This window comes from Coenobita brevimanus, chromosome 84 (genome assembly GCF_032717465.1).
Source record: "Coenobita brevimanus isolate Jiangsu-jjx chromosome 84, ASM3271746v2, whole genome shotgun sequence".
In the NCBI taxonomy this organism is placed as follows: domain Eukaryota; kingdom Metazoa; phylum Arthropoda; class Malacostraca; order Decapoda; family Coenobitidae; genus Coenobita; species Coenobita brevimanus.
In genome coordinates this window covers 7,129,810-7,144,471 of record NC_137037.1, presented here as the reverse complement: position 1 = coordinate 7,144,471, position 14,662 = coordinate 7,129,810, and positions in this window count along the sequence as shown.

The following is a 14,662-nucleotide window of genomic DNA, read 5'->3' as shown; positions in this document are numbered from 1 at the left end:
GGGTAAAACAATGGAAGCCTATGAATGCCATGACGGACCCCTAATCACTATAGCCAATGTGTTGCAAAGGTAGAATGCAAACAGTAACGTGTGAATTGGTAACGCAAGAGAGGACAAAGAACTTGGGATTAAGGAAGGAAGATGTCAGCTCCACAGAAGGCACTTCTCCAAAGACACAGCCAATTCAGTACTCTACTAAGGCCTCAACCCAGTGAAATAGGGCCAGGGAGAGATCCATAGGGTATGAACCAAGTGCAGTTGGTGTATGTGGCCACACCATTTTTCTACCAAAGCACCTGACAATGTAAATCTTCAAGCGACTGGGGTGCAAATGGTAATCAGTGGAGACAAAAGGAAGGTGAAAATAGCTATCGATATTAATATCTTTGCAGATACTTCTTGCACATATCACCCATCAGTGCAACTACAAATTCCTGATGAGCAAGTCACTGCCTCCGCTAAGTAACCTAACAGTTAAAAGTGACCTCTGGCACAAAGATGAAGCCTCCAGAAAGAACACATGATGTTCACTATGTACACACACCATAAGAATGGAAGCAAGAGGGCAGACCATCTGAGCAGGGTGCTGGTGGTAATACAAGAATGGCATCTGAAGCGTTTAGCCTACCAACTTACACTCCCTGCTGGGCACGTAAGATAACCAGTACCCCAGAGGGAGGGGCACACCATGGCACCATGCGTAGAAGATTACTTTGTTTATACTGTGAACTGAAAGAATTTGGACTGCTGATATCGTGACAATTCTCTTTATACTATCCGTTCCTATGGTTTCCGTGTGAAGCAATTAGAAATTGCTGCACTGGCGGTCACACCACATCGTCTTGTCAAATTGGGGAGGGGGAAGAGTTCAAGTTAAAATAATAATAATAATAATTATTATTATTATTATAAAATTGTTACTCATTATCAGACAATGTTTATTATCATATGCGGTAGTTTATGTGTGCCCGTCGCTGAAGGCCTGACTCATCCTTTAATCATGTTAGCCATATCAAGTGACATAACTGAACCACCTGCTTCCTCCCTGATTACAGTCCCATTCTCTAACCAGATTTACTCTGATTACGACGGAATTTTACTGATGGCCTGCAAAAATGGTAGGAGAGTAGAAATAAAGAACAGACTAAGAGAGGCGCTAGAAGATAACTCAGTAGGGAAGCAAATTTACGAAAACTATCTCTATCTATCTACAGCCCGACGCCCTAATCCCGCAAAGGGTGGCCGCAGACGTGCCTCCAAGTCGCTCTGTCACCCACCACGGGCTACACTTCCCCCAACTCACCCCCCTCCCTCATATACCTCTCAACTCCCATCCTTCCACCTCATCCCCGGTCTACCTCTCCCTCTCCCTCCTCCTCCACCCCACCTACATACACCCTCTTAGTCAGTCTTTCATTATCCATTCTCTCCACATGTCCAAACCACTTCAGTGTATTTCTCCTAATCTTCTCAACCACATCAACATAGATCCACCCCAGCACGCTCCTTCACTTCTTCATTCTGTCAACCTGTCCCTCCAAGGCCACTCCACATGCTCCTCTCAAGTAACTCTTTTCCACTGCTCTCACTCTTGACTTGTTCCCCTCTTGCAGGGTCCACGCCTCTCAAGCCCCTTACGTCAGGGTAGGGATCACAATACTATCATCCAGTGACTTCTTAACTTCCATACTCTCACCTCCCTATTCCTCATCACTGCTTTCAGTGAACCAACAACCCCTTCCTTCCCAAGTTAGGAAATCGTGTCTCACGCACCTCATCCCCCAAAGTTCCATCCTTTACTCATCACACTACCCAAAAGTACTTAAATGCACTCACATTCTCCATATCCTCACCATCCAACCTTACTGTACATTCGTGACTTCATGACGAAAACAAGGGGGCAAAAGGAAGGGTTTAGGAAGGATGTGGGATAAAGTGGGAGTTGAAGAGGGGAAAGGATACGTGAAGACACTGTTGGTAGAATTTGGCACCTTTATGCGTTGGATCTAGTGCTTTTCATACAAATTTAACACGAAAAACTCTGTGACTTTAAATCCAACGTGTTCTGAAGCCAAGCCATGAGAGTTCGAGCTCATCACATGCTGGAGCTGAGTGCGGTTTAAAGTTCAGTTTAGTGCTTTTCAAGATTTATGTTTGGCCACACTGGGTAGAGCAGAAGGGAAGTGGTGAGGAGGTGTGAAGAGAGGGAAACTGGTGCGAAGTGGGAGGAAGAAAAAAGAAGGGAGATAGGGGGGACAGAGTGGGACAGAGGAAGTGGGGACAGTCTCACTGCACAGAAGAGTTCGTTGACAACTCCACACAGGCACCATCTTGCCAAGCCTCAATATTTGATGAGCGTTCAAGAATTCGCTATTTCCAAGGTTTCATTACGACGGCTGTCATTCATAATTATACTATGTTTTCCTACTTCCTTCAGTATCATTTCCTTGGAGTGTCTGATGCTACAGTTACCATTTGACTTTACACTGATATCAAATTCTGTAGCTCTCTGATGTTCCGTCACATCTCCGTATGCCTCCACCTGTGACATTTATACTTCTATCTAATCATCTACCTACTGCCAGACGCCTCAATCCCGTAAGGGGTGGCCACAAACACATCTCCTCCATGTCAGTGTTGTTCAACGCCATTTCACTGCCCTGTTCCCGGCTCACATCCCCCCTCTCTTACAATTTCCATTCCACTCCTACTATCTCCAAACCCCTAGCCCCACTTTCCTTCTTTCCTCCTCCACCTCACTCGCACAGCATTCTCCTCGTGAGTCTCCAGCTCTCCATCCTCTCCACATGGCCAAACCACCTCAATGTATTTCTCCTTACGCTTTCTATTGCATCCACATCCACACCCACAATCTGCTCCTTCACTTCCTCATTTGTCATTGTCTGTCCCTCCACAAATGCAACATGTTCCTCTCAAATAACTCATTTCTACTGCTGCTACTCTTGATTTTGTCCTTCCAACAAAGTCCAAGCTTCACTTCCATACGTTAGGGTAGGTAACACAATACTGTCATGTATGACTTTCTTACTTTCATGCTCACTTCCCTGTTTCTTATCAATACTGCTTTCAAAGATCCAGCAACCTTTCTTCTCAAATTTTGTACCTTTCAAACATTTCACCCTCTAAACTCTCCTCCATCCTTACTCTCTTACACTACCCAAGTATCTAAACGCACGCGTATTTTCCATTTCCTCCTCATCCAGCCTCACTGTACATTCTCCCAAATCAGCCATTTACTCTTCCCTACATTCACCTTTAGATTCCGTTTCTTACACACTCTCCCCAACTCATCCACCAAGTCTCGCAGTTTCCCTTCGTCTTCACTTAACAATACAGTATCATGTACAAACAACGGTACAGGCAGTTTCCAAAACACTGCTTTCTCGCCAGGGTTGTTCCAGCATCTACTGCCCTACCTTGTACCTCTTTCATAACCCCGTCCATAAACAGATTGAACAACCATGGAGACATGACACATCACTGTTTCAATCTAAGATTCAAACAGAAAAATTCACTCAGTTCACTTTCCACACGCACTGTAGCCTTTGGCACTCTCATACATACTGTTCAAGGTATTCAATGTCTTCCCACGATTGTATATACACTTAATACTTTCCACATTCCTTGTCTAATCACCCTGTCATATGCTTTCTCCAAATCCATGAAGGCTGAATACTTCATTCCTCTTCTCTAGAAACTTTTCCACTAAAGACCCAAGAATGACTATCTGATCTATACAACCTCTTCCCTTCCTAAAACCTCTATGTTCTTCGGCAAACCACTCCTCTGTTATTTCCCTAATTCTGTCACTAAGTGTTACCACCATACACTTTTCCTATTACACTAAGCAGACAAATGCCCCTTCTTTTCCTCTCTCTTCCTTTGTACAGGAGAATAATAATATTGAACCTGACTTCCAATCCTCTGGGGTTCAATCTTCCTACCTGGCTTCAATCTCAGCACATCTTCCAGTGATCCATCTTGCTACTATCTCTCCCTATGCTTCAGCATATCACCACAACACTCTAATAATTCCTGGGGCTTTCCCCATTTTTACTCTCTTCATTGCTTCCACAACTTCCATCCTACTGATTTTTTCCTTTCTTCCTTACCTCTCTCTCTCTCCCACGCCATTCTCCAGCCACTTTATACTCGCATTACTTTCTATCTTCATGCCCAACAATTCCTTAAAAGTGTCTTCTCTCAATCTGCTCGTTTTTTTCTCTTTTCTCCACTAGCAACCCACTATTTATATCTTTCACTCCCCGACTTACTTCTTAACACCCGTGTCTGTTCCCTTTACCTCTTTCCAATATATTTTCTTACATTCCCTCCACTTTGCCCCCAAATTCCTTCCAAATTCCTCATCCGCTCCCCCATTACCTTCTATCTTACTAATCTTTTCACCTCTCTCTTCCTCTCTACATATAACTCTGTCTTCCTATCTCTCAACTTCCTCCACGCCTCATGCCATCCACTCAATATATGTTTTCTTCTTCTGTGTCACAGCCTCTCTCACCTCTTCATTCCACCATGCTATTCCTCAAAACTGAACTGCTGTCTTTCTCTTCACCCCACACACCATCTCACATGCTGCACAGATTTCTCTCTCAGAATATCTTTATCACCGATTATTTTCTGAGTACGTGATGAGATATATTAACAACAGTATCTAGACTCTAGCCTCACTTGCATAGTTCATCTTGGTTTGTGTACCGTGCTAATGATCACACCACATCATACTACATCACATCACACCATAGCACTGCCACCAAATACACATCCATTTCCACCATAGCTTTACAAATGTTTATACGTAGTAGGCATCATAACACCCAAAACATATAGTTACATCATAACACTATACCTACTTTAACACATAACACAAGTACAAAGATTTATACAAAACAACTTTCATCTAAACACGTCACTTCAACACAAAGTAGCTAATAACAATCTTAAAAACATACTAATATTAAGCACTCACAACTTGTATTACTTTATCACAAGTACTCTATATATATATATATATATATATATATATATATATATATATATATATATATATATATATATATATATATATATATATATATAAACGAACACTAAAGGCTGCTACTCTTACTACAATATTAAGCACTGCACGTGTATATAACATCCCAACCTGTTGCTGATTCCCGGTCTTTATGTCGGACTCTATTTTTCCAGCCTTACCTTCTTTGGGAATCAGCTGGAAATCAGAACATATACTCTTTCCTACTCCCTGGTGGATGGCACATCTCCAGACAGCACCACAACCCATTCTGCAGCTTAACAGATGGAGAGAATGATGAAGAAAGAAACCATGGAATGTATTTTCTGTGCAAGAGAAGGTCTGCACTGGCTGCTGCTGGCTAAGTCCATGAATTGTAATTTAGGGAGGAAATATAGAACATGAATCTCACATGACAATAAGCTCTGACTGGGGCTCAAGTTACTTTCTGTTTTATGGCGCTGGAAGGGGAGGAGTGGAGAGGGTGAGAGAAAATAGAAGAGAAAGAAAGAAAGAAGGACATACAGACTAGAAGGAGAAAGGAAAGTAATTCAGTGTGGGGACTGCAGAGGCAAGGAGAGTAGGGAGTGGCATGACTAGGGGGGGAGGGAGAGAGGTAAGGGAGATGTAGTAAGGGAGGAAGGAAGTCTGGTGTGACAAAGAGGGGTGGGAAGGCTGGAAAGGAGGAGGAAGCACAGGAATGGGGAGAAGTTACATAGGAGAGTGGGGGAAAGAGGGGGAAGAATAGTGAGGAGAAAAGTGTGTGTGTGTGTGTGTGTGTGTGTGTGTGTGTGTTACATAGGACACCTGCACCTGTCGGGCTCTGTGGTGTTTAACAACCCCTATATTCTATCACGTCTCTCTCATTTCCTTCTTCCTCCCTTGAGACGATTTCCGCTTCCAGCTTATAAGATATATTCAGCCTGTAGGGCTTAAATACAGCCTCCTGTAACGCCACTGACTACTAAGATGCTCTCCAAATAGGAGCAAAATGAGTCTGTAGTAATAATCAATAAATGGAATATTACTACAAAACCACTGTAATGTTATTGAGCCAGACGCCATAATCCCTGCAAAAGCCATTCTGCCTTTAGTTAATCGCTTTACGATGCATGCTATCAACTCTCCAACAAATCACTCTGTTAAATGATGTGTTCATGCTATGATTTGGTTATATGGTTACCACTCACCGTTGTAACTGAGCCATATTGCAGAAAATCATTAGCCTTGTCACTCAATGTGTGCCACCTGACAAGGACAGACGGGTATTAAGGCAAGTGACAGGAGTAGATGTGGAAGAAATAGGAAGAGAGGAGTGGCAGACACAGAAAGAGGATGATAAAGGTGAAGGAAGAAGTAGGTGACACTTTATTAAGTGAATATATGATTGTCGCGCACAAGATAATACCAAAAACATGGGCAGTGAGTAGGACTGGGTCCCACGTGGGAATATCCCATCTGATTTCTAACCTGTGACGCCCAACCACTCGGCCATCACTGCAAGGCATTACATAATTATAGCCTGTATCTACTGTGACACACCAGTTCACACCTCCTTAGGACGATGTGCCGTGTTTAGCATGAGTATACTATTGTGAAGATTACCACTGATCTATTCTACTTAGAAATTTTCAAACTGGCAGTCTGCTGAAAGCTTTTACCAGATTAGTCTGTGAATGTATCTGTAGTGTAGTCTTAATACCTAATGGATTTAGTTTAGATCAGACCCCTTTGTATAGGAAGAGTTAAATGACCTGTGGCCCACTAAACCTCCTCCCTCTTTCCAACTCACTCCCCTCTCTCTCTCTCTCTCTCTCTCTCTCTCTCATATATATATATATATATATATATATATATATACACACACACACACACACACACACACACACACACACACACAAATATGCAAGAAAGAAAGAACTAAAGGTCAGGGGCCTGCAAGATTGTTCCCCTCCGAGAAGAAACAAAAACAAGACAACAGAGAGTCAAATTCAAGATCTGTTCACTTCGAGATGCCTCAACACACTGCGTTTGAATGACTGGACATCATAGACAGCAGGAAATACAGGCAGAGGGAGACAGTTCCAGAGTTGACCTGTTGCATACATAAAGGACCAGAGTAACGGGTCCAACAACAGAACCCACCACAGTCGTTCTTGTGATGGGATTAAGAACAAACCTTCAGTCTGCCCCCTTCAGCCAACTAAGCTCTATACAGTTACTTTTTGCTGGCTTTAACTGATTATATCCAGCTTTTGAGAAACAGATGATGAAAACAGCAACGCCTTCACCACGAGAGATTTTTAATTATGGAATACAGAATCGCTTGGTTGCAACAATAAGATAAAACAAAACATTCACTGCAGTGTAGGGGCGAGGGGATAATATTCCTTAACCACTGCATTAAAAGATGTCTTCCTTTATCCGTTCCGAAATCATTTTGCTGTAACAATGATATAATACAAGAGACGCCATCGTACTCCGCTGATCAAAAGTTGTAATTCAGAAATGCTGAGACTAATGTGTAAACTTCATTCCAGATTAAAGTTGCTTGCCTCAGTCCCCGAGCTCAGGTTCTCATCAAGATCTTTAAGCATTTTGGAACCAGAATTCAAAATTCTGGTCTTGCTCTTTTTAATCTGGAACTGGGTTTGGTTACGTGAGGAGTCGCTCGGCATTAACTGTATACTGATGGAATTTATCACTGGATCCATGACGAACTGGAGTCCTGTAACGTTATTTTTATTATTATTTTTTTACTAGGACCCAAGGAGTACTGGGAAAGGGTTAGGGAAATAGTGATAGAGTTACAGCAGCGGTAACAGAGGTAACAATAATATATGTAAAGGAAGAGAAGCAACTACATCGCATCGCAAACAGATGAACAGAAACCCATTGACAGCAACAGAGGCACAAAGTAGCTGCATCGATACGTGACTGCACAGAAACAGAAGCACCGTGATAGGACGAAGCATACACTCAACGAACACAGCAGCAGCATACTAACAGAGGCACAGCAAAATCAGCTCAAGAAAAGCAAACACAAGCACTGCACCAGAAGCATGTTAGCTGATAATGCCAGGAAGAGATGCATCAAAGTAACAAAACAAGGAAATATAGGACATTACGAGATGCACTTCACAGTAAAGTCAGTAAAGCACAGCACGAGAGAGGCACAGCAACAAAACACGCACACAATATCACAACAACAGCATTAAAAAAACAGAAGTGGTACACAGACTCAAGCACAATGACAAGTGGGTCATTCAGTGTGTTTTATCAAAAAGGAGACATGAGGCTGTATATCTGACGAGATCATAAGCTTGCTCTCTTAACTCACGACCAAGCACATTACATCACCCAACACTGCAGTGAGCTACGGCATTACACTGTACAGTATTACCACATTTTACAGCGTACTGTGCCCAATCGCAGCTCCCAGGTGGAGTGGAGTGTGCAGATATCCACAGTACATGACCCCAGACTAAACAATACCTCTGGCACCACAGCATTACCTGTGGTCATACTACCAGCACCACTCCAAACCACACCACACTGATACACTTAACAATGACCACCACAACACTATGTCACGCCATCATATTTACCTCACCACACCAACATACTACACCACAACACACCAACCCACATCACTACATTAAACCAAAGCATTGGCTAGGACGGTAGCACAAGCTGTACTGGAGAATTGCCACAATACCGTACTTATTAAATTTTTAATTTATGTAACCAACACCACCATCAGGACCACCTCATAGGATACACTCAGCAATATATAAAACATCATTAGCCTACACCAAGCCACACCTTCACACTACACCACAAAACACCACCTCACACTACAGCACTAATACACTACACCGCACCTTCACATTACACCACATCACCACCAACACAACTGTACATCGACACACCATTCAACGCCATTACACTAAACCACACACCCAACACCACAAAACCAACCCATTACCTCACACTTCAGCACACACAAATTTATTACCGTTACCTGACACTAATATCATACATCTTACTCCAATACTAGCCACACGACCTTGATTTTTCCAGCACAATATACCACAACGCTTTATCACCACACCATGAACACGAAAACACGAGGCAACTACACTCATCAGATTACACCACAACATACCACAACAATACATCAGCACACCATTAATTCCATACCAACATCTGATTGCACTATCATTATTACAACATACCACAACGCTATATCAACACACCATAAACTCAATTGCCACCATCAGGTTATATATCAGTTTACACCATCCTAATTTACCACAGCACCTACCACAACACCAGCACGCCAACCACAGCGCCGCACCGCCTTGTTTTATGACATAATTTAATGCAACGTTACATCACCATGAATTGCGATGGCTCCCTGGTTACCCTACTTATCCCGATATGTTCACCGGGAAAATGACATATTTACATTATTCTTGCTGCTGTCACACGACTTTATTCTGCCTCAGAAGTCCTCAAGTAGGTAAGAAGTCAATGAGTTCAAGATATTTTTCTTTTTTACTTTGCTTACAAGAATAACAATGTGTTTGGGATAGAACCAATTAGTTGCAGAAAAAAGAAAACAAAATGCTATGTTATTGAAAAGGCTTATATACTTGCAGATATAATGGCAGCAGCCAACTACAACTGCTGATAATACGATAAACGGTGTGCAGTGTGAGAACATAAGCCTCTTAACCGATCTACTCTCGTAACTCTGTTACACAACTGAATTACTACATAACCACAGACACAGAAGAAAGTCCTATGCATTACAACAATTGGTCAGCGACAGGATACAGTAATGGCCTCAATTCTATCAGCTCGTGCAACTGTAAATAATAAACTGATAAGAACGAGGATATGACCCCAAGGCCTGTATTCCACTTCTGTATTGACAGCTTCCCAATTCCTCTTCTTTCGGAGCTTGTTTCTGGACATCTTTCGCAAATACTATCTTTTCATTTTAATTTTGCATAACCATGTCGATATTAACTTCTTACAAAACAACGTCCTTTATTTCTGTTATATTCTTGTTAACACAGATGAATCCAAGAAACCCTTCTCGTGCTGAGGGTGTTAGTAAAGTATGTATCTATCTCCAGCAGTGAAGTATCTCCCAATTGTAGCAACACTGTTCTGGCGGTACACCAAAAACTATAAAAAGGTGTCAGAACGTGCGCAAAGCCCACTAGATTACTGTACGGCCCCCAGTGACCAGCCCACAGCCTTACCGATACATGGTTAAACATCACCAAATTTGTGTCCACATATGATGCTTTAAAAAATGACACAAGTTTGATATGATATGGGATTTATGCATGTGATTTACGTTAAGGGATATCACTTTTCACGCCTCTACTCTCACCACAACCTTTGCATCCTTGAAAACACTCGATCCATTACTGACTATATTCTTCATCCCCTTACTACGAGGCTCTTTTCAGGCTAAATAAAACATGGAAGGCTATAGCAAGAATAAACCAATGGACATTTAAAGCAGTTTAGGATTTGACGGGCTTCAGTCACTTCACCAAGAGAAGTCGTCCCTAAGTCTAATATACCGTCAAGGTTTTGGTGATGGTCAAAATATAATGTAAAAAGGCGACATCTTTGAGATGAGAACTGTGATCATACGGTTATAGTCGCTATTCGTGGTCTGCTGCTCTTATCTCGTCAACCATCACTATTACAGAACCACAAACACGGTAATCATTTTCACCTATATTGTCTATCCCTCGATTAAGCCTATGGTAATCGCCAGTGGTCTGGCTTCCAATGACTCATCAACCATCACTATTACAAAACTACAAACTCCGGTAACCATTTCCACATGTCTCCCTCAACTGCGTATCTCATCAACCATCTCTTCATGGAACCACAAACACGGCTTACATCATTCCCACCAGTACTGTATATCCCTCACTCATGCCATGGCTGCTACTTGTGGTCTGCTCTTTATCATCACCATAAACCAATTTTAAAACTGCCAAAACCTTTATGCTAAAATCCTGCACCCAGATGTGGTCATATTGGGCAACGGGGAGACAGGGAGAAGGAGAGGTGTTATGGGAAGGGACCAGGAGTGTGAAGGAAGCGAGAGGGGAGGGAGGGAGAGGGATGCATGAGCAGGAGGAGAGAGGAATAGCAAGAACAATGAGGAAAGCTATGAAAGCAGTGTAGAGGAGGAAAAAGATTTGAGTGGGCGTGGGGCAGAAGCGGCAAGAGAGTTTCTACATCCATCACTGCAAATCTCTCCTCCTCCCTCCCTCAACCCCTTGCACACAACTTTTCTTCACCTTTACCACCTCCTGATCCATCTCTCTCCCATCTCTCTCTCTCTCTCTCTCTCTCTCACACACACACACACACACACACACACACACACACACACATCCCCAACTAATTCATTACAAATACTAACTTCTACCACACACGTTCACTCTACAGCGTTAATGGTCTCCCAGATTACAACAAAACACACACCAAAATTACTACTTCCTCCCTCACATGTGTTTTCTGCAGCTATGCTGCACAGCCCGGTTTTATATTTTTCAGTGGGAAGCAAGCGGAAATCGATGAAAACGGTGATATATCTTATATCATCTTGGCCTTTAGGGTTTTGGGCAATCGTTTTTGGTACTTAGTGGAAACTCTCCAAAACAAAGGTATACCCATGGGTACATTATTAAGCGCCAACCCCATACAACTCTGCTTAACCCAGAGAAGAGCAGAGAAAGGCATCCGAAGAGGACGGTGCAGTGCATTTTTCCTCTGCTATGGAACCCATCGAAATTTGTAGGAAATAAAATGTTGGCCAACAGGAGTGTTTTTTTTTTTTTTTTTTTTTTTCCCCTGTTTAAACTAAAAACATGTAACCATGGTAGAGGCTGCACAAACGTGGCCTTGTTGTAAACCAAGCCAAACAATGTTCAATGAACACTATATTGTGGTATTGGTAATAGTGGCCTCGTATACCCTGGGTCTGTGCTGTTATGAAGGGATAATCGTTCATCTGTTAAAATAGTTGCAAAGAAGTCAATTCAACGCGAAGGGAAAATACCAGATTGGAGGAACTGCCTTCTCTCTCTCTCTCTCTCCCTCTGCAGCTGTCAGAAGGTTCAGTTGATAATACAAAGCAATCTGGTCTATAGTCAAATGCCTTAATCCCTGGAACAGTTATCATAAGCTTTTATCTGCTCTCCATGTTCCCTGTCCTCCCTGATCTGGATGCCCTCTCTCCAACTCACACACCCTCACCAAATACCTTTCCACCCAATGGCTTCATCTCATCCTTTGGTCTCCCGCCTCCCTCCCACTGGCCCTTCACCTAACACACAACTCGATCCATTCCCTCGCTTCACATCACCACCATCACAAGAGGCACGAGAGGGGATTATAAATATGACTAATGAGAGGGAAGGAGAGGGAGTGACGGGGAGGAAAGATAGAGGGAAGCAAAGACACTGGGAAGGAGAGGAGGCAGAATGGGCAATGAAGCAGTAACGGAGAAGGGAGGTGATGGAGAGGAAGAGACTGGCAGGAGCAGCAGGGAAGAAGAGACATTGGACAGAAGGAGGAGGAAGAGGAATTGGGGAGGGAAGCGGTTAAGGAGAAGGAAGGACGGAGAGGTGGAGAGACTGGGAGGAGGAGGAAGTGAAGAGGCATTGGGGAGGAGAGGGAGGTGGAGGAATCAGAGTGGGGAGGCCAATGCAGGAACCTGAGAGGAAAGGGGGATGGATAGGGAGGAGCAAATGGAGAGGAGGCGGGGAAGTGGGAAACTGGAAGCAAAGATGGAAAAACAGAAAGCATGGGAGAACTAGGAGGAGTGGGAGAGAAGAGCACAATGGGATGGAAAGAAGAGAAGGTACAAAGAGAGGGAAAAATCGGACATGAAAGACTAAATAATGTGAAGAGATGAAAGATAAACTGATGAAATGAAGAAGTGGAAAATGAAAAAAAAGAAAAGGAAAGTAAGATTTTGAGAGAGAGGAGAGAGAGAGAGAAACAATAAAAAAAAGGGTGTAGAAGGAGGGTGAGGGTAAGAACAGAGCAAGTGAGAGGGAAAGAAACAGAGAAGAAGGAAAATGACCAGGAAGAGGGAGCCGAGGCGAAGCAATTCGTAGGTGAGGTAAATGGAAAGCACAAATTCCCTTCACGAAGGAATAATCAGGAAGTGAGTTGTGGCAAAGTTGTTGGCCCAGGTAACGTTTTCGTTTTTTAAAGGCTATTCCAACATGCTTGCATGTGTCAGGCCTTGGTCACCTAATGGCGGCTCTCCACGCTGAACGATCCATTGCAGCCTCCCTGTTCAGTCCCTTAACCCTAAGGCTCACACTCTAATGACCTCGTTCCATGTCTTTCTCTTTGTCTACCCCTCATAACCCCAAATTCCCCAATATTAACACTTCTCACCTTCCTCTACCCAATTATCATCCCCCATCCTCTCCACATGTCCAAACCACCTCAATCTACCTCTCCTCATCACAAATCACCTAATAAGCACTCCAGTCCCATCCCTACCTCCTTAACTCTTCCATTGTAAACCCAGCCCCTCCAGGCCTTGGACACAGGGACGCACTGCACATCCACCTAATCATTGTCATTTCTGTACGTCTGAGCCGGCGAATATCTTCCTCCTTCACTGCCCAGGGTCTCACCTGCCATACAGCATTACACCTCCTAACACATGCTGCATACAAAGACCCATTAGCACGTAGGAGAGCTCCTCCTCAATGTCAGGAGAGGCAAGAGCTCCCTGAACTTCTTTCAACCACTTCTCACCTCGTAGCCACAGAGCTAGCTCCAGCCCCACCTCCAGCACACAACATGTCTCCCAAATAACAAAAACTTCTTCCCACACACTCAAGAGATTCACAAGCAAGTTCAATCCTTTCTCGTCTGACAATCTCCACTCTGCTCACCCCGGCACGCCGTACACATAAAATCAGCATTATCTCTGCAGTTCTGCCTCTGATACCACTACATCACTTATGCACCCATTTATCACACACACTGCACAAGATGGAATTACTTCCCACGCCCTTTGTGGCAAACTGCACATGGCCACTCTCCCTCAAGGTTTCCTTGACAGTACCGTCACCTTAACCCTAGATATCATCACTTTTGTTTTATCTGCATTTACCCTTAAACCCTTTTTTGCCCCATACCATCTCTCCACTTCCTAAACCTTTCCTCCGCCTCCCTTTCATTCTCTGCAATCAACACCAAATCATCAGCATACAACAACTCCCCATGGGAGTCCGTTTCTAAAGTCACGTGAAAGGGCTTCAAGTACCATGATAAACAACATGGGACTCAAGACTGACCCCTGATGCACACCAACATTCTACAGAAAACTCATCACTCAAATCTCCATTCACTCTCACCTGGGTGTGATCACCCACCATACATGGCCATAACCACCCTAACCAGCCACTCCTCCAAGCCTTAAGCTTTCTCATTGCCCACTTCACCACCTCTCTAGGGACTCTGTCAAAGGCCTTTTCCAAATCAACAAAAACAAAATAGGAGATCCCTTCTCCTGCACCAATATATTTTTCCTCT